The sequence below is a fragment of the Podarcis raffonei genome, chromosome 15, assembly GCF_027172205.1.
Source record: "Podarcis raffonei isolate rPodRaf1 chromosome 15, rPodRaf1.pri, whole genome shotgun sequence".
Taxonomy (NCBI): domain Eukaryota; kingdom Metazoa; phylum Chordata; class Lepidosauria; order Squamata; family Lacertidae; genus Podarcis; species Podarcis raffonei.
In genome coordinates, this window is record NC_070616.1 from 28483116 (window position 1) to 28504246 (window position 21131).

Consider the following 21131-nt stretch of genomic DNA (forward strand, 5'->3'; position numbering starts at 1 on the left):
GGCTAAAACTTGAACAGGGTTCTGGATCACCTCAAGATACAGGTCCACTAAGCTGGCCTTTCCCAGACCACTATTGAAAGTTCTATGGTTCATCTGCCCTCCGCTTGGCTTCAGGACATAAACTTCGATCCAGACCCCTTTGCTGGGGTACTCTGAGATATCACACCTGCATGAGGTCAGGGCGATGCACCAAATCACCTGACACCCGGAATTGGACTAAGGATTCTACCCAATGCCTTAGTTATGACGATTACTCTGAGGAAGGCAAAACCCACAAACGGGCCCAGTTTGTTTGCAGGCAAATTCCTTTGCAGCCCTGAATGTGGCAACCATTTTGAACCACAGCAAGGTCTTCCACCGACTGTGCCCATGACTCCAGGTGACTCCAGGCACGGCTGGCTTCAATACTCCAGCAGTGGACCACAGTGAAGTCTTGTTCGCTCTGGTCCGCCACCCAGGCCCCACCCCCACAAGGGCCATCACTGGCCATTTTAGATTCCAATTTTTGGCATGCAATCACACCACCACCACCACCCTGTGGCTGGCCAAGGAGAACCCCAATGGCTGGCTATGGGGGATAAAATGTTTTTTCTGTGCCCCAGGGGAGCTGTGCCACAACCAACCCCCACCCAAAATTTGAGTAAGTGATCCTTCTTTAAAACCTAGTCAGAAAGAGCTTTATCCAAAATAGAGCTTTGCTTGCTTGTTGAGCTGTCTAGCATATCACACCTGTTCTTCAAAGTTATGGAGGTTATTTACAACTTATTTAAAATGAAATAAAATACATTGACATTATTAGGATGGGGCAACTTTCCCCTTACATCTCATGTGTTCCATCTGCTGAATCTCCTGGCCTGGAAATGGGGGGTGAATGAATCTGTCAATTTTGGTTTAATCATTTTTCCACTGTTATCTCAAAGTGCACAGGATCAAGGCCCTCCTGTCTAGTGAGGCACTTAATTAAAGGTTCTGAGTTACATTCAGAAGATGCATATTAGAGTTACACAGAAAGTTGCAGAAACTGAAAGAATTACTCTTGTTTAGGGCTTTGAAGGCCTTCGGTTTAGGCAGATCCTAAATGTCATTAGTTTTGAATGATTGTGAGCATCAATGAGAGTAGAAGATGTGCAATTGGAAGGGTGGTTGATAAAAGGTTCACTGGTGAGTTTAAATTGTCAGCTCCAACATCATGACCCTGATTCAGGCAGCCTCTGCCCATTGATCAATTCTTCACCATGCAGTGGCACAGACCCAGGTGTGTACTGTACCAAAAGTGCCACCCTGTCCTAGGAGATACAGTCACATCCATCTCTGCCCTCCTCCCTGGATACAGGCCTCACCTCCTTGCTTCTTTGCACTTCCCGCAGCAGGAAGCCGTGGTTGCAACCACGTGGTGCTTATTGTATCAAGGCCTCTGCTACTAGCTTTACTCAGCCCTCTCTGCATTTGCTTTGATCTCATAAAAAGTGAGAGTCACCAGCAATATTGACTCTGAGATTTAATATATAAGGCCATTGTAAATCATTTATTTCATTTCCTTGGCAAGGTCTTCATCTGTTGTGACTTGGAGAGAAGGGAAGGTGCTTGGTGTCTGTAAGCAACAGTGATTGCTAAGAGCAAATATTTGCAGAGCGGAAATAGCACATGTGGCACGACCACGGCATGTACCTACAAGGCTCTGGCCTCATTGAAAATTACCTTTGCACTAGGAGCCATGAACTAAAGCTAACCCCCCCCCCCTCTTCTTCCAAAAGTGCAGATGTTGCAGTTCCAAGAGGAAACTGCCAATCAGTTTGAGTGGCAGAGCAGGAGTGTAACACTGCCTCCCTCTGCTGGATGGAAGGGGAATTCTGGGTGCTAAGAACCTTTCCCCCTCTCCACCCAGGAAAAGAAATCCAGACTCACCAGATTAAATAAATATCCTTTCAAGAGAATGTCACCAGAGAACATTTTCCACCAGAGCACTTCTGCAGGTGACAATAGCAGCAACATGGTAATAGGTAAGGCAATCATCTGAAGCAAGACCAGCAAAGTCCCTCTTTGAACATTGTAATCCATTCATGGAAGACATGGATGAGTAGTGAGGCTGTGTATCCTGGCCCCACCTCCGATGTTGCACGTCTCTCATCCCTGCCATCTGGACAGCTGCAACTTGACATGGATGTCTGCAAAAAATGAGGAAGTCTTTGTGTGGAAGACTTTGCACATGGAAAGGCTTTTTCTTTGCAGAGGTCCACTTTAGGGTGCAGACATGAAGGTGGTACAGCTGGGGGTGGTCTGACATTTGCCATAGAGCCAGCAGACATGGTCCTGCTCTTGTTTCAAGAGTCTGGCCCTCAGTGTAAATGGGAACACCTTGAAGAGGGCTACAGAGATAGCTCAAGGCTTCCAGCCAATGGTAATCAACTTTCAGCTTGTCAATTATTTTTACTGGTTATTTATCCTCATTTGTATTTTATTATTTTTGTCAGAAACCCTCAAGGTGGGAGATAAGTTATTGAATCAATAAAATACAACATATATATACCATAATTTTTCTCTTCCTCAGTAATTTGTATGAACGAGGCTTAATTATCAGATCATCTGATAAAGTCCACCTAAGCTTCTGCTGTAACCTATTTGTTAGTCTTTAAGGTACCACCAGACCCTTCGCTGTTTTTCTGCAGCAGGACAACACAGCTACCCTTCTGCAAATTGCTTAATTATAGGAAACTGCCTTATACTGAGTCAGACCATTGGTCCATCTAACTCAGCATTGTCTGGCCGCAGCTCTCTAGGATTTCAGGCAAGGGTCCCTCCCAGCCCTGCCTGGAGATGCCAAGGACTGAACCTGGGACCTTCTGCATTCAAAGCAGATGCTCTAACACTGAGCTATGCCCCTTTGGTCACTCAGTTGCCAAATCCTACCTTAGACTCCTACAACACATAGTTTTAGACTCTTGACCTCATGGTTTTATGTGAGGGCCCTTTAGATCAGTGTTCTCTGATATTGGGGTCCCAAAAGTTATTGGACTACAACTACAATCCTCCCCTGCCTGTGTAGCCATTGGTCAGGGATGATGGGAGTTGCAGTTCAACATCTGGAGGCCCAAGGCTGAAGAACACTGCTTTAGAGAGCAATGCGTATTACGTCGCTTACTTCAAAATGTCATAAGCCAGCCTTCTTGCCTTTAGTACTGGGTGAGTCCTGCTCCAAAGTCCTGCCCTGGTGGCCTACAGCACCAAGGGCTCCAGACAGCCATCAGGTCCAAGGAATTTGGGGTTCAAAAGCCTGCAGTGCTTGACCCAGCAAGTTGCTCCAGGCATCATTGCAATTGCTCCGTGTTTCTGTGTGGTACCAACAGGCATTATAATGGTAGTGTTTTATCAGGCAAGTAGTAGATCCTCAGAGTCCCATAACCACCATCAAGAAATAGGAGGCCTGGAATGTACTAAAGGTGTATGATAATATCAACAGTGCAGGATATCAAACTGTGACTTGAGGAAAAAAATCAGCATGGAAAGAGACTGTTCCTTCTTCTCCAAACCTCCTTCTCTCCCCCAGCCATATGCGTTCTACATTAGATTGCTCAGCCTTCTCCTCTTTCCCCCAAACCTTGATCCTTTAAACCATGTTTAAACTCAGGAGGTGTCACCCCTTCTGTCCCTCAAATGATTCTCTGTCTACCTTCTGGAATGTTTTCTTCATTTGTTCATTGCCATTGATGTTCCAGGCCTTGGCATGCAGGGACCTCCATTCCACTATGTTTGCATGATTTACCACCTGCTCCTTCAACCCTTTCCCTTATTACAGAATTTTTACATTTGCCACCATAAATCCAGTTTGCCAGGGTGATCGTGATCTTCAGGGTCTCCTTTAATTTGCACGGAGTGGGTGACCCATGCTCTGGTGAGAACCATCGCACCGTGTTGGGCCTGCTCCCTTTCTCTTTAGGACTGTAAATCCACCTTCCCTCCCTGACAGGGTCACAGCCTTGATGCTCTAATTGCACATTATACTCTGGGAGAATTGGCAATCCTGCTTCTGCTGCTCATTCACAGGACTATCACTCTGCCTGTCCCTGAGATGAAAGACAGTCTCTGGGGAAGGAAGGAAGGATCCATGGCAGAGGATAGAGTGAGGCTCCAATCAAAGGGTGATGTTGCCAACTTGGTTAACAACTGGATTGGGAAAACAGACACTTATCCTCCATCGTTAGCTTTTGCTTCCCATATAGCATACAATTTTTTTAAAAAATCCAGGCAACTCCAATGCATTTTTGTTCAGTAATTCAGTGGAACTTACTCCTAGGTAAATGTGCAGAGAACTGAAACCTCAGGTACAAGGGGGAGTACACAAATAACAGATGGGGATGAAGGCCGCAATAAGAATGCCTACTGCCAACTTTTAGAGATCCCCCCGAGGGAGATTCAAGCTCATTCTCCCGACTTTGGCACCGCTGCTTTGCTATGTCTTGAAAGTAAAACAAAGAATTCCTGGCTTGGTAGTTTTGTATTTGCATTCATTCAGTTCACATTCCAAATATTAAGATCTTGCGAGGTCTCTTTCAAACAGAGCCTTCCTTCTGAACTTCTAGCGATTCGGGTTCAGCAAAATTTGCAAAAGAGCTCTAGCCTCCCAAGGGGCTTTCTTTTCATCCAGCAGCTCAGGTTGCCCAAGATTTATTTTAATTAAGTTACATGGGAGCTGTCTTGCAAAGTGGTTCACTTCCACTGAGCAACCAGAGTTTACCTTAATTGCAATTACAGCATCAGGAAAGCGAAATGAAAGCGAAACCAGGAGGGAGGATGGCAAAGAGCCTTAAAATCTGGAGTTGGCAATTCCAGGCATTCCATTTCGCTTTTCCCGCAGGGACAGACAAGGTCTTACACATGCCTATATAGTTAACAGGATTGTGAGAGATGCCTCGGGGTTAGTGCGGACCATCTGTGCTACCATAATCAGAGCCATGCCTGGAATCTGGAGAGGCAGACAAAGGGACTCCGGGGGCAGTGAGAGAAAACAAGCAGATTGATTGCCATGGCAAACTCACAGGAAGTCCAGTTACTCTCCTGCTCTGGCTTCTACAAAGCCAATTTGCTTCTCATGCAACTGCAGGCCCATCAAGCAAGGCCTCTAGAGGAAGCACCATGTATCCTTGGCTGGAAGCCTGATTCATTTCCCAGGAACTTTCAGACGACACTTCCTGTCCTCATCAGACACAGACAGTGACCTCTCTGCTTCATGGATGGAAATTTGCCTGTCATTAGGCAGAGTGAGGCAACCACCTTAGGTAGCAGGTGTTGGGTACAGCCTTGGTGGCATCATCCCCCTCCCTAACTGTTCCTCCTGATTCACCCCACAGCTTTCACCCAGGCTGGATTCCCAACCCTCATCCCAATTATCAGGCCTCTTACCCTACAACCAGCCCATACATAGTTACAGAGAACCAGACAGAGGGCCTTCTCGGTAGTGGTGCCTGCCCTGTGGAATGTCCTCCCAGCAGATGTCAAGAAATAAGGAAATAACTATCTTATTTTTAAAAGACATTTGAAGGCAGCCCTGTTTAGGGAAGTTTTTAATATTTAATGCTGTATTGTTTTTAACACTTGATGGGGAGCTGCCCAGAGTGGTTGGGAAAACACAGCCAGATGGGCGGGGTATAAATTATTATTATTATTATTATTATTATTATTATTATTATTATTATTATTATTACAAGGGAGAGGGTGGCCTTCTAGGTCAAAGGTATGATTTGGAGGACCGCTGGTGCTCAAGTTCTTCTCTTCTGAGAAATTAATTGTTGGTTCTTTATCTTCCATAAATACATTCAAATTAATTTTTTGTTTTACCCCTGTCAATGAGGTCTCAAAGTGGCCTCCATCCCTTGCTAGAACAAAGCCATAATCCTCCTTGGTCACTATGGCAACGCCCAGTAGCCTTGGCCTCCCACAGCCCCAGCATAGAGGCAGGGAGATGTAAATGAGGGAAACAGAATTTAAGCCTGTTTTCCTGCAGGAGGCTCTTTCTGTCAATATTGTGCCACTCCATATGCTGAGGGCTGAACAAAGAGAAAAATCCCGTGTTTATTAGAATGATACCATCCAAATTTCACTTGGTGATGCCAAGGCAGCCATTTTCTTGTGCCTGGCACTGTGGGCATTCAACCACACCTTGCTCATAGAGTTAACAACAGTCATCAGTTTCATAAAGTAACAGGCTACCACAACTTCTCTATTTGAAGCACACTCAAGAATTTACAGGACTACACATTATCACACTTATTGTGGCCCTTTGGACCACTACCACACATCCACAGGCCTCCTCTCTTTCCTCCACCCTTTGCTCCTCTATATCCAGCATATTGCCATTTTATTTATAGCATTTATTTTCCACAAATAAATTTGTGCTCAAAGCAGCTCTCAGGAAAAAAATACACAATGAGTCACTACAGTGTAACACTAAAAAATTAATAATCAACCATTAACAATTAATTTGACATATATAAACATTTAACTAAGCATATGGCTTGTTAATAAATCAAGTCAACATATACATCTTCCTCTGGATGCAGCTTCCTTATGAAGGCTCCTAGGGCTGGAAGGTGAAACCAATCACCTCCTGAAGGCAACCATGCAGTCTTTCTCCCCATGGTTTCCACCCATGCCTTGCAGACCTTGCAAGTGTCCCTATTTTCCAGGAACTGTCCCAGATTTACAGAAAAGCCATCCCAGTTTCTGATTTGATCCCAGAATGTCCCACTTTTCCTTAGGACGTCCCTATTTTCATTGGAGAAATGTTGGAGGATGTCAGGAGTCCAGTCCCCAGCTTGATCACACAGTAAGCGTAGTTAACTATAAAGGATGATTTATTGTCAAAACAAACAGAAAGCTCTGGACAGCTCTAACTCAGCCTACAACATCATCAATCAAGATGACCCTTCTGAAGACTCCTTCCGGGTTTTGCAGAAGATATTGAACTTACGCATCTTTCTTCTCTTGTTTTGCTTCTTGTCTAACAGCCCTCCCCTTAGCCGACTCTTAGGAGGGATTGGATCAATGCCAATCTCTTCCAGTTCTTACAGACTACTTCCTTCTCTGTTCTTGCCTGTTGGAACTTCTTGAGAGCTTTGGCTGGGTTCCCGCCAGCTCTCAGTCAATCCCTTATCAGCCAGCATTCCAAGGGGCAGGGAATTGGCACTAGCTGATGTTCCTCCTCCATGGCAGTTAACGCTCTCTGTTCCTGGCTGCTTTCTTCAGTTGGCTGCAAACCTTCACTGGAAGCTGTCTCATTCATGGCAGAGGGTTTGGCCTTGGGTACCCATGGCAACAGGGCCTGCAGGGTTATGAAGGCATTCTGCCTCCTCGGTCTGGCCTAGGGACACATTTGCGGCTCTCTCTCCAGCAAGCTGAATGTGGCAGCCGCATCAGAGTTTTCCCGGTGCCATAACAGCCCACAGAATCAGGCCCTTAGTGGAAAAGGCAAAGCATTCAAGGCTTGCCTCAGCCTCTCATGGAGCAGTCCAGATCTAGCCATGGGGAGTGTTGGCCAAACCTCCCTCCTGCATGCGTGCTCTGCAGGGTGCCTTCTGGACAGCAGAGTCTCCAGCTGTTCAGCCGATTCAAATGACTTCTTTTCTTGTTATCAGCGAGAGGCTCCCTCTCTGGCAGCCCACGTCCCTTTGCAAAGGAAAGAGTGCGAGATCTTTGGGGACGCCAGTCATCATCAGCTTCTCTGAGATGAAAGAGGAGAGAGAAAAACATATGGCAGTTAATTATTAATTTTTTGCATTTTATTTTGGGGGTTTTCTTTCTTTAAGAAAAATATATATCCCGCTACCTAGAGATATTCTGGTATGATAAACTGTGAGTGTTTGAATTGCAAAGTATCCTGGAGTGGGGGAAGAGCAAAGACTCCAGAATGGAATTTAAGTACACAGAGAGACATTTTGGAGTTAAATCAAAGGGATGCTGAGGGGCCCGTCAGTGAACAGAAGAGAAAGAGAGGAACATGCAGAGAATTCTTGCCAGGAAATGCCCTCAAAAGAAATGAAAAGAACAGGGAAACTGCCAAGTGGTGAATTGTATATTTGGCTTGATATCACCTTTGCCTGGGGGCTGTGTAGCTGATGACCCCGGCGGACTTTCTGACCACTCCCGGGATGCAAATATCTGGTACACTGCCTAAGATGCTAGCTCTGCCTGCATTCTCCAGGTAACTGGCAAAAGACGACTGCCTTACCAAAGAAACAAGAGGCAGGAGGCCTGCTGGGGAAAGAGTAAACATCTCAAGATGGAACAATGAGCAGAACTCAACTGGGGAAGATAGAATTCTCCATTCATCTCCGGCGGCTGTTGTCCTCATTAATTTTATGTGGAAGGCATTGAAGGCCTCACCTTTCAAAGCCAGCATCAAAGCCTTGAAATCTTTTTGAAGCTCTCCTGAGAAGAAAAGACAACCGTTTTGGAGTGAAATGTTGGCCACTTTCCATCGCTGACCGAACTGGAGACTTCTTGTTCAAACTGAATTGAGCCAGCTTGGTGCTCCAACGAGTATCAGACGCAGACTGAATTTTATTTTTAACATTTCTATCCAAACATGGATCTCAGGGTGGTTATACAAAGATGTCTGAAATGGCAAAGACATTAGAAAAACACCTACCAACAACGCAGTGAGATTAAGGGGAACACTGTTCTCGAGGCCTTTGCATTTGCACAACTTTTCTTTGTATCTCTTTATGATCCTGGTTATATGGCTTTCCCAGTTGGAATAAACATGGCTGTGCATGAGTCAAGGGGAGTGCTCCTTCAAGTCTTTGCAACATCTCCGATTGCCTAGTTGGAAATATTGGTGTGGCTGCAGCTCAGCAGCAGAGCACTTGCTTTCCATGTGAAAGGTCCTAGGAATCAATCCTTGGCATCTGATAGGGCTGCTAAAGGCTTCTATCTGGTATGTAGGAGCATTGCTTCCTCAATCAATGGAAGCAGAGCAAAGCCATCAGGACTAGCAGCCTTCAATAGCCCTCTCCACCATGGATTTGTCTAATCCTCTTTTAAAGCCATCCAAGTTGGTCGTCATCACTGCCTCTTGTGGGAGTGAGTTCCATAGTACAGCTATGCACTGCACTGGGACCTTTCCCTAAGGTATATTAGAAGAACCTACTACCTAGGCGCTTTCAATGCTGAATCAGCAACAGGGATTTCTCAGCTATCCATCACCCATGCCTCCACTCCCTGGTGCTACCTAGACCAGGCTTCCTCAACTTCAGCCCTCCAGATGTTTTTGGCCTACAACTCCCGTGATCCCCAGATAGCAGGACCAGTGGTCAGGGATGATGGGAATTGTAGTCTCAAAACATCTGTTGGGCTGAGGTTGAGGAAGCCTGACCTAGACCAAACTCTCATAGACCATCTTTTTATTCTGTCTGGCAGTGAATGACACTGAGAGCGAAAAATGGCTCACATTTGATGGGTTGTTTTATTATTGTTTTTACACTGGGGGAGGGGGGAGGGACAGGGTCGAAACTCTGGTTTCCAAAAAGCAACAGCCATTTTCCCACGATCCCTTCCCAGCCTTTGCAGAAGACAACAAAAGAAATGTTTTAATAAGCAGGATGCTCTGAGTGTGCCTGAGCCGCGTGTCAGCATCCATTTGTAATACTGGTGACAGACGGATCTCTGGATAATAGCAGCCTCTTCATCCTCAATGGAGCTGGATTGGAGCAATTGAACATCTGAGGAAGATTACCAGCAGTTATGGATATTGCTTGTCATGTTACCCTCAGCAAATGCCTTCTTCAATTGACCAGTCGCACGCATTTCCGGAACAGACGCCGGACGTGTTTTGTGCCACAAAATGAGGCCATCGTGGCCCTTGTGAAAGAACTACTGGCATCATCTGTCAGTGAAGCCCAGGATTCTGTAACCCTTCAATGTCTGTTTAATGGAAAGCACTGGGGAAATAACCCAATCTATCCTTGTTGATTTTCAAATGAAACTAGAAGTCCTGCAAAGCCATTCCTGGGGATCCATGGGAAAAGCAATGCCCCATGAATCCCAGAATTCAGTCTGATGACTATTCCTCTCTCTCTCATACACACACACACATGGTAGGTCAGTCACATCCAGTACGTGTCTCTATGGACCACAGACAACCACCTACAAAGCTTTGAAGTCCATATTGCCTCTCCATTCCTGAGATAACCCTGAGCCTAGACAACATCAGAGCTTACACTCAACTCTGGCTGGTTTCCATGGGAACCACATCCAGGCCCAGTCACTGCAGTGAACACTGACTTCATGTGTCTTGGCAGCACCAAAAGGACTTAATCAGCTCCTAGATTTGCAATGGAGTTGGGGCATTTTGGAGAAGGGAGGGAGGGTCCCTCAGAATCTCCTTAATAGACTGTTGTGGAGGTCTTTCCACCAGTGGTGTCTGGTAGGGCAGAAGGCATAGGGGACCAACTACAGAGGAAGCAAGAGCCCATGACAGGGAGAGCCACCTAATTCTTGCTTTGCCTCCCTACTTCTCCCTGCTGAGTTTTACAGGGGCAACCCTGAGGCTAAGGAGAAGGAAGTTGACCGTTGATGCCATGCCATAACCTGATTGATCATAAGGGTAAAAAAGTCAAAAGGTGGGAGCTGGCTGAGGGGAGACTGAGGTTGCAGTGGGAGGCAATGCCCCATTTGCCCGAATGAGTCAGCCTTCTCTGCTTCCCACTCCTTCCCCATCACCAAAACCACATTTACTATTTCCTCTCCTCCTTTTCCTTCTTTTGCTGGGCCAAACTAGATGTGAAGTGAATTACATGGATGTGATTAACAGGCATGTTTTCAGTGGTGTAAATGCCAGCTGAGGGTAAAGTAAGCCTGAGTAGCCTTAGGAGCAAGGGAGAGGGGGAAAGGAGGTCAGTTCTTCCCCTCTCCCTTTCCCCATCCCAACAACAACAAAAGCCACCTCTCCAAACTGCTTTTGGCATTTCATGAGAAGTTCCCATTGACACCAGTGGATGCCTCAAATGAAGCACAAAGAGCAGCTTTTTGAGAGGAGATTTAGAGAAAGAGTGGAACGCCCCTTCCCCATGGTCCCAAAGCTGCTCAAGCATCCCCTCAATTAAAACATTAATTGCATTCATGTTTAGTGTGGTGCTCATATCCTGCCTTTTGGTCTGTTTCTGGAAAGATGAGGGAAGGAAGCAGGGAGTCAGGGTAGAAGGCCAAGCATCAACCCTCAGGCAGTTGGGTGACCTCTCAGTGCTTCCTTGGCCTCAGATGCCCTATTGTGCTTCGTCTTTGGATGATCAGATCGTTTCAAGGTAGCCAACTCCTGTGTTCAAAGCCCACCAAGACTGCTGTGAGGAGCTTTTCAGACCCTGCTCTTTAGATGGGAAATGGAGGCCAGCTGGGGAGAGAATTTCTTCAGAAAGATCTAATTTTCCCTAAAATTGGCTGTGTAGTTCTCAAATCGCAGCTGTGATGATTCTTGAGCCTCACCACAGAAACACCCAGTTACAGAGTCACAGATCTGGGAGATGAGCAAAGATGGAATTAAAGGGTGTGCATCTCCTCCACTGACAGACTGTTTATGTAACACCCCAAAGGTTGATCCTCTCTTGCTTTGACTAAGCCTTGCGCAGTTTGTGTCAGTCTGAGACATGCAAACGAGGAACACCAGATCTATGCATGAGCCAAGTTGCAGAATTAATGTTCCGTGTTCCCAGCAGAAACTATTTGCATGTGAGCCCATTAGCCTAGAAAGGTCGGCGGTTCGAATCCCCGCGGCGGGGTGCGCTCCCGCTGCTCGGTCCCAGCGCCTGCCAACCTAGCAGTTCGAAAGCACCCCCAGGTGCAAGTAGATAAATAGGGACCGCTTACTAGCGGGAAGGTAAACGGCATTTCCGTGTGCAGCTCTGGCTCGCCAGAGCAGCGATGTCACGCTGGCCACGTGACCCGGAAGTGTCTCCGGACAGCGCTGGCCCCCGGCCACTTGAGTGAGATGGGCGCACAACCCTAGGGTCTGTCAAGACTGGCCCGTATGGGCAGGGGTACCTTTACCTTTTAATGCATCAAACATTAAAAGCTTCCCTAAACAGGGCTGCCTTCAGATGTCTTCTAAAAGTCTGGTAGTTGTTCTTCTCTTTGACATCTGGTGGGAGGGCGTTCCACAGGGTGGGTGCCACTACCAAGAAGGCCTTCTGCCTGGTTCCCTGTAACTTGGCTTCCCGCAGTGAGGGAACTGCCAGAAGGCCCTCGGCGCTGGACCTCAGTGTCCAGGTAGAACGATGGGGGTCGAGTCTTCAGAATTAGGATCACTGCTACCTCACTGCGAGAAGTGAAGTTACAGCGAACCAGGCAAAGGGCCTTCTTGGCAGTGGTGCTTTCCCTGTGAAACGCCGTCCCATCAGATGTGAAGGAGATAAAGAACTACACAACTTTTAGAAGCCATCTGAAGGCAGCCCTGTATTGGGAAGTTTTTTAATGTTTGATGTTTTATTGTGTTTTTTATATGTGCTGGATGCTGCCCAGAGTGTCTGGGGAAACCAAGCCAGATGGGCAAGGTATAATAATAATAATAATAATAACAACAACAACAACAACAACAACAACAACAACAACAACAACATGGGACTGGCTGAGATGACCGGCAGAATCCGCGACCAAGGGAAAGAGACGGTGGAAGAAGATTGGAAGAAATTTAAAGTTTATCTTAAGAACTGTTGTAAAATTAATGAGTGTTAAAATGTTTTGAGTAATGCAAAATAGAATTGCAGCGATAAACAACTGGACATGAGAAAAAGGATTTAACGGAAGTGTTATAAGTAATTAAAATCAGGGGTTGCTGGAAAGATTTAAAACAGGGATGCAGAAAAAGGAGGTATGGGGAAGTCGCTGATAGAAGGCTTAAGGAAAAGAAGGTTAAGAAATTATACGTGTTTATATGTTTGTTTGTTTATGTATTGTTTTGTATTGTCCTTTAATATGTGTTGAAAAATTAATAAAAAATTTATTAAAAAACAACAACAACAACAACAACAACAACAACAATAATATACTTTTCCGTGCACGAGAAGATTTTTTTTACTGTATAATAATGTTCAAAATTGGGGGTCGCCTTACACACAGATAGTGCTGATAGGGTACTGGCAGTTGGTTACAGCCACAAGCAGGAGCTCATCAGCGGCGATAGGGTGGGTAATTGGTGTCTGTGACAAGTGATGTCAAGGATTGGCAGCGGCGGTGGCAATTGGTCGTGTTCTCCCCCATTTTCTTAAATTGGAGTCCCCCAAAATAGGGGTCGCCTTATACATGGGGGCGTGTTATACACGGGAAAATATGGTAATAATATTCCCATCTTAGTCCAGTATCCTGTTTTCACATTAACCAATCAGATGCCTCTGGGAAGCTCATGAGCAGAACCTGAGCACCACAGCACTCTCTCCTCAGTTGTGATTTCAGCAAATGGCCTTCAGAGGCAAACTGAACCCTGGCTGCGGATCATGACACACAAATGAGAGGAAATGTAGCTGATAACATGCAAGTTATTATAAGACTCTCCAAGTGTCCTTGCTTTTTAATTGTTCTCACTGTGTGTATGAGTTGCTAGCACAGTATGGATGGACTCAATTTATTCCTGATTCTGGAGCTTATGTCAGAAGAAAGTGTTAGCCTTTAAAGTGCCACAAGACTCTGTTGTGTTTGCTGCAACAGACTAACACAGCTACCCCTCTGGAAAACCTAATTATGTCGCTGTCTTGCTTTGAAACTGTATATGCTAATTTGTAATAAAATTTAGAACCATGGACTATTTTTAGCCTTTCAGTAGTGAGAATGGTGGCACTCAAAATGTGCCATCTAAGTGTGATAAACCTTCCATCTGAGTTGCAGTGACATGTCTTTTTGGAATGGGAGTCTTTTCCAAATTCCTTAACAAGCCTTTGTCCTGTATCTCATAGAAGTCGCTTGCTTGGTTGGTTTGCTCCTTACCATATTAACGCCGCGTGCATTTAATGTACAATGCACGTAACTGATTCACTTTCTCAAATATTAGTAGGTGAATTCCAGAATGTGCAGATGGGTAAGACTTTGAACCCAGTAGATGAGCAACTGCCACATTCCTTGACCCTCTGAAAGATACGGTGACCCCGGTTTCAATTCCACCTGCTGCCCCCCACTCTCAGCCTCCCAAAAGACTCTACTGAAAAAGAACTAAGCTGTCTCCTTCTTCTTAACAGTATTTCTGCTCCCTCCCCACACTCTTTTCCATCAGAGAAAGCGAGAGTGTGTGTGTGTGTGTGTGTCACACATGTGAGTATATATATTTATCCTGCTAAATGCTCTGTTGCCAGAGGGGGCCACAGCCAATAACTGCACCACACTTAAACATGATCGATGGGGAGCTCTGCGGTAACATGGTCAGGCAGTGCATCTGGAACACCCCAAGGATGTGGAGATATGCAATCGGGTCTGCTCAGTCCGGGCTTCCATTCATCACTCGCAAACAAGGCATGGGGAGGGCTGCTTCCATTGGCCCCCAAGGGAGCGTATCAGAAGAAGACCATTTAGAACCATTGTGGGGCAGACCTGCAGACCTGGGTCTTTGAATTGCTGGAGCAGAGTAGAACAGTGCTCTGCTAGAACAGCAGCTCTTCATCTGCAGCCCTTTCCTTCATTTAACGCCACAGATTTGATGCTGGATGCCCACAACCATCTCATGTGGTCCAGCAGTCATTTGGGGGAGGCTCACATTATAATAATTTATAATAATAATAATAATAATTTATTATTTATACCCTGCCCACCTGGCTGGGTTTCCCCAGCCACTCTGGACAGCTCCCAACAGAATATTAAAACACAATAAAACATCAAACATTTCCCTAAACAGGGTTGCCTTCAGATGTCTTCTAAAAATCAGGTAGTTATTTATTTCCTTGACATCTAGCGGGAGGGCTTTCCACAGGGTGGGCACCACTACCAAGAAGACCCTTTGCCTGGTTCCCTGTAACCTCACTTCTCACAGTGAGGGAACCACCAGAAGGTCCTCGGAGCTGGACCTTAGTGTCCAGGCTGAACGATGGGGGTGGAGACGCTCCTTCAGGTATACTGGGCCGAGGCCATTTAGGGCTTTAAAGGTCAGCACCAACACTTTGAATTGTGCTCGGAAACGTACTGTTTAAACATTAGTGTTTAAAGCCCTGAATGATTTATACCTCAAATATCTGAAAGGCAGCCTCCTCCCCATGAGATTCGCTCTTGTATTGAGATCAGCAGAGGGGGCCCTCTTGGTAGTCCCACCTTCCTCAGAAATTCAGGGGTGGCTTCTCAGGGTAGACCAGTGGCGTAGCATGGGTTGTCAGCACCCGGGGCAAGGCAAGTAATTTTCGCCCCCTAACCCGTGAGAGAGAGTGAGTGAGCCAGGTGGGGGCAGAGAGCTGCGAGTGTGAGCGCCCCCCCCCCCAGATGTTGCGCCTGGTGCGGCCGGCCCCCCTTGCACCCCCCACGCTACGCCACTGGGGTAGACATTCTCTGCAGCAGCCCCTAAGCTGTGAAATTCCCTCTTCCTAGAGATGTGCTTGACATCTTCATCATGTAGTTTCCTTTGTATGCTGAACATGCGCTTCTTTATCTGGGTCTTTGACCTCTGCAATGTATATTTTTAGGACCCACCTTATTCTTGTGTTAGTACCGGTACTTCTTTGAAACTGCTTTTAGTATTGTATTTAAACGTTGTTGTAACCCACCCTGGGACCTATGGGTGAAGGACAGGTAAGAAATCAAACAAATAATGGATGGCATACATTCTTGCTTTTGAAATCTCATCAAATACCAGCATTCAACTTCAAGGCCCAGTTTCAGAACCAGTTGGAGTGCCAAGGCTTTGTGAAAATATAAAGATGAGAGCAACTCTGAGCATGGGCAGAGAGTGTTTTTTTCTCTTGCTCTAGTGAAATTCCAGCCAACCCTCATACAAGTGCATCATGGGGTTGGGCTTTCAGGCAGGCTCTTGCATTTCAAAATTCTCCCACAGGCAAGTATTTTTCTATTATTCCCTTCTGGCCTACCAGTCGTGGGTCACAGCAAGTCACAATGCCTCCCCTGTCATAGTCTTCCGGTGTGGCTCTCTATTCACAAAAGCAGACAGGTTGTAGAAAATTCTATAAGCAGAAGCACCAATTTTTTCTCTCTTATCGTTTCTACCGCTGTGCAAAGCAAGCATAATACAAGAACCCAACAGGGCCGTCCAATGAATGAAGCTTAATGCAGGAGGAATTGGGAGAGACAAAAGCAAGCAGATCATAGTTACCGCTACTGAATTTCCTACCACATGACGTAGAGTTGACCACCATCAAAGACAGCTTTTAAAGAGAATTAGACTAATTCACAGAGGATAAAGCTATCAATGGCCGCTAGTCATCGTGGTCATGCTATACCTCCAATGTTGGGAGACAGTATACCTCTGAATACCGATTGCTGCAACCACAAGAGGGAGGAATCCTACTGCTACACTCAGGTCCCACTTCTGGGCTTCCCAGATGGGTTTCACTGGCTACGGTGGGGAAATGATGCTGCACCAGACAGGCCTTTGGTCTGATCCAGCACAGCAATTCTTATGTTCTTAAAGGTAAAGGTAAAGGGACCCCTGACCATTAGGTCCAGTCGTGGCCAACTCTGGGGTTGCAGTGCTCATCTCACTTTATTGGCCGAGGGAGCCAGCGGTGGCCAGCATGACTAAGCCACTTCTGGAGAACCAGAGCAGTGCAGGAAACGCCACTTACCTTCGCGCCTGAGGGGTACCTATTTATCTACTTGCACTTGACGTGCTTTCAAACTGCTAGGTTGGCAGGAGCAGTTCTTAGGCAGAAGCAAAAGTTGCCACTGATTCCAACTCTTGAATTTCCTGCTGGGGTGCATTTTCTATCCTGAAGCATAGATGTCTTGCATTTGCAAGTTGTGTTCCTACAGCACCTAAAGTCTGTGTGTGCATGTGCGGGGGGGTGGGGGAGACAGAGATGGAGATATTTCCGTCTTCAACAAAGTGTCTGGAAATCCATTTGGGGCAGAAGGGTTTTGCAAAACTAGATGGATGGGAAAGGAACTGCAAGATTTTTATTTTTTGGCCAGATTCAGGATTCTGAATCGCAGGATTCAGCCTGCAAGAACAAGAGAAGCAGCAGCGTTTAGGACTGCCAAGTCCACCAGGGTTATACAGGAGGGCTGTGCTTTATTTTGGTTCCTTTCACAATGTTTTACAATACTCTCTCCCTACCACAATCCCCACCACAAGGTTCCAAGGAGTCACACACTCTGTGGTGGGCAGAGGCACAGAGGGATGGGGAAAAGATCTTAGAAGAAAAGAGTCAGCGAGACTAAAGCACTAACACTTGGATACATTCCAAGTTAAATTGGAGCAGCGGGCAGGTGGGCGGTAGAAGCAGTGTATTTTAGGAGCATCTGTTGTGTTTATTTTCCTTTTTGGTTACACTTTGCAATAATTGCAACAGTGTTATCAACATGGACCAGTTACTGTCCTTTCCAGGCAAAAAGGATTTATGTGTTTGGCACCCCTGCCAGCCCACCCAGCGCACAGGCCCATCCGAGCGTTTATAACAATAGGCGCTCTGTGAATAGAAGCTAACTGTCCCCAAAGCACCCCATCAAGCATCTCTCTGAGAGGTCATCTTTGAAGGCAGGCCTTTGAACCAATGCTGTCTTCCAGAGCTTAATTCAGAGTCGCCGCTTCCCACTATTTAGCACTGGAACCAGCTTTAAGTAGAAGAAGAGAAGAAGAGTTTGGATTTGATATCCTGCTTTATCACTACCCGAAGGAGTCTCAAAGCGGCTAACATTCTCCTTTCCCTTCCTCCCCCACAACAAACACTCTGTGAGGTGAGTGGGGCTGAGAGACTTCAGAGAATTGTGACTGGCCCAAGGTCACCCAGCAGCTGCATGTGGAGGAGCGGAGACGCGAACCCGGTTCCCCAGATTACGAGTCTACTGCTCTTAACCACTACACCACACTGGCACCACACAGAACACACCCCTGGAAAAAAAGTAAAGGACTGAGAAAAAGAGTGCTCGGGAGCATGTGCAGAATGCATCTCTCTCTCTCTCTCATCACTGATTACTTAAACCAGCTCCCAATGATGTGGGGTTAAATGGTCAAAAGGTATAACTCCCAAGCTCAGTCTGTAGCAACTCACCTATTAGAAATAAAGGGTTGCAGACATACTCAGGCCAAGTCTCAGGCTTGGGGGGGGGGTAAATGCGGCCCTCCACTCCTCTCTATGTGGCCCTTAGTGCTCTTGCCAGGCTACAGCTCCTCCTCAGCCACACCCACACAGTTCCCAAGCTACACCACACACAGTCCCTGCTTTGAGTGTTTTTCGCCAGGCTAGAATTCTTCCTTGAACTCCAATAATGACTCTCGCTTGCCTGGATGGAAATGGGGGGGGGTACCGTTCAAAGGCAAATTTTGCATTTGTTGCTCCATACTCTTTTGCCTCTGACCCCACCCACTACTTGCATGCAGCCCCCAGAAGGTTCCCCAAGAAAGAATGCATCCCTCTGCCTGAAAAGGGTTCACCAAGCCTGGAGAAGACTATTGAAATTAATGGACACGCTCCTTTCTCTCCTTTTCCCTTGAAAACCATTTAAGTAAACCATCACTACCTTTCCTCAATGTTCCTCTGGAGGAAGAAACAACAAAGCAAAAAGAGACAACAGCAGCACTTTTTGTAATGCAGGGGAAACGCTTCATTCCATAAGCGCTTGGGGACCCACCAGATTGTGTCATGTTTCTCTTTAATGAGCCTTTTGATCAAGCTCATCTTGTGGGCCTGGGACCCAAAATAAAAGGAATGTTCTGTGGTCAGTGTTTTAATGAAAGTTGGGCCTCTGGAGGGAGGCCAGGCGCACCAGGAATCCTCTCCCGCAAATCTTCTCGACAGCTTTGGAAAGAGGAGTTGGGAGCACCATTTCAGCATCAGTGACTTTGCAGATTTCTCAAAATATATACTGCCTCGGTGTGTGTCTCAAGTCGTGATTACCTTCCATTCCGCCTGTAGATATATCATTCTCTGTGGGTCTTTTAGAACAGCACTAAGGGCAGCAAAATTAGCCGGCCAAGGTCTGTTCTTGCGTGAGCAGGAACAGGTTGTGGAAAGTGAGGATTTGCAACTTCGGAGCCAGAGTGCTGAACTCCGATGCTTTGTGGGTAGCATCTCGCCCCACTCTGACACGCATCGTGCCTCTCATGGTGGCCCCAGAGACCCCTGTCTTCCGTTGGGAGACCCACATGCATAGACACACACACCTCAAAATGGCAAGAAAAGCAAGGTGCTTAGCTTAGCACTGAGCTAAAAGAGATCTATGGCTCTAAATTTATAAAGCTAAATTGAAGCTCTGCTCCCATTTTCATTACTGACTTTCTGGACATTGGTGAAGAAAGAAAGGACAATATACATGCCAGCTCCTAGGGGCTGAGCCACTTTTGGGGGCCCCCAATTTTTTTTCAGGGGGCTGGGCATTCAGCTCTGCCCCCTGCCCCATGGCTCTTTGCGACAGCTGGGAACACGCTTGCCACCAGCACAGGATGTCACGAATTCTCTGCAGCACTTTAGCAGAAATGCTCAGAGTTCCAGGTTCTTCAGTGCAGTACATTGTGAGCTATATACACAAATATCTACAGGCTATAATACACGAGCAGATCTTACAATCAAACAAAGTACCTGGCTACACTTTAAGGCAAATAGGAAGACCTTTCTATCTCTATCTCTCTGACCACACTCTTCTACACCACCCCTTTACTGCTGGACAGGTTTCCCTTTTAAACCCATGACAGCCAATCAACTGTCAGCACATTACTGCTGAGTCATTCTGACCCAGCACTTCCATAGAAAATATTGCAGGCTGATAGCATCAGCCAGTTGCATCAACTAGCAAACTCAAGCCTGCAGACTTACTATCTCACACAGCATTCTGTGAATCCCGACACAGGAAGCTTTGCCCACAGTTTCAATTTTCAGTACAGTGGTACCTCGGGTTACATACGCTTCAGGTTACATACGCTTCAGGTTACAGACTCCGCTAACCCAGAAATAGTACCTCGGGTTAAGAATTTTGCTTCAGGGTGAGAACAAAAATCGGGCAGCGGCAGCGTGGCAGCAGCAGGAGGCCCCATTAGCTAAAGGGGTGCTTCAGGTTAAGAACAGTTTCAGGTTAAGAACGGACCTCTGGAATGAATTAAGTACTTAACCCGAGGTACCACTGTACTTCATTTGCCCTCAGTGACATCATCACATGAGCCTTCTTCAGTCATTATCATTAAGTGTTATGAAAACAAATGGAGTTGGCAGCAGGGGTGAGTGCAATAGCCTCTTCACCATTATTTGCACCATCCTCAACTCTTAGAGAGTGGCTGTCTGAAGCAGGAAACTTCTTGCACTCATGTGTGCTCCTTGTGCATTTTAGAACCCTGATTTTCCTGGGTTCTAAAACATGTGGAGCCGCCACAAATAGACACGGCTCCTTGCTTGTATATTTGGTGTGCAATGCAAACAATAACCAAAGAAGAACTAGCACACAACTCATCCCCACTGTCCCTCTCACATTTCTTTTCATAATATTTAATGTTAACACTTTAAGTGGGCTACACGCATAACTCCATGTAGTGCTGTGGCACCAGCATGTTCAGTATATGATCCCTGATTGGCTGGGATCACTTGAGAAAGGAGAGAACAAGGAGAAAGCTGCACTGAAGAAGCAGCGGAAAGGAGAAACTATAAGTGTGAACAGCTGTTAGCAGTCAAAAATAGGTAGAGGCTTTCTTCTTCTTCTCAGAGAATTTTGGCCCCACTGAAAACATTGTTTTTGCCCTCCCCAGATCAAAATAGGTGAACTTTTGACACTGCCCTAGTTAAAATGAACCTGTCAGAATATGCCATGCCTTCCTTTCTCTGGGCAAAAGCAGACAACAGGCTCCTTCCCCATCCCTGAGCTTCCCCCCAGCTGTGTACAGTTGACCCCCTTACAACAACTCTGTAATGAGATGAAATAAAAGACTTGAGACAAACTATCCTGTCCATACCACTCCTAATTAAATAAGCAGACTTGTGCTTTTCAATCTGCGCTTGGCCTTCCCCAGTTCTCAGCAAACC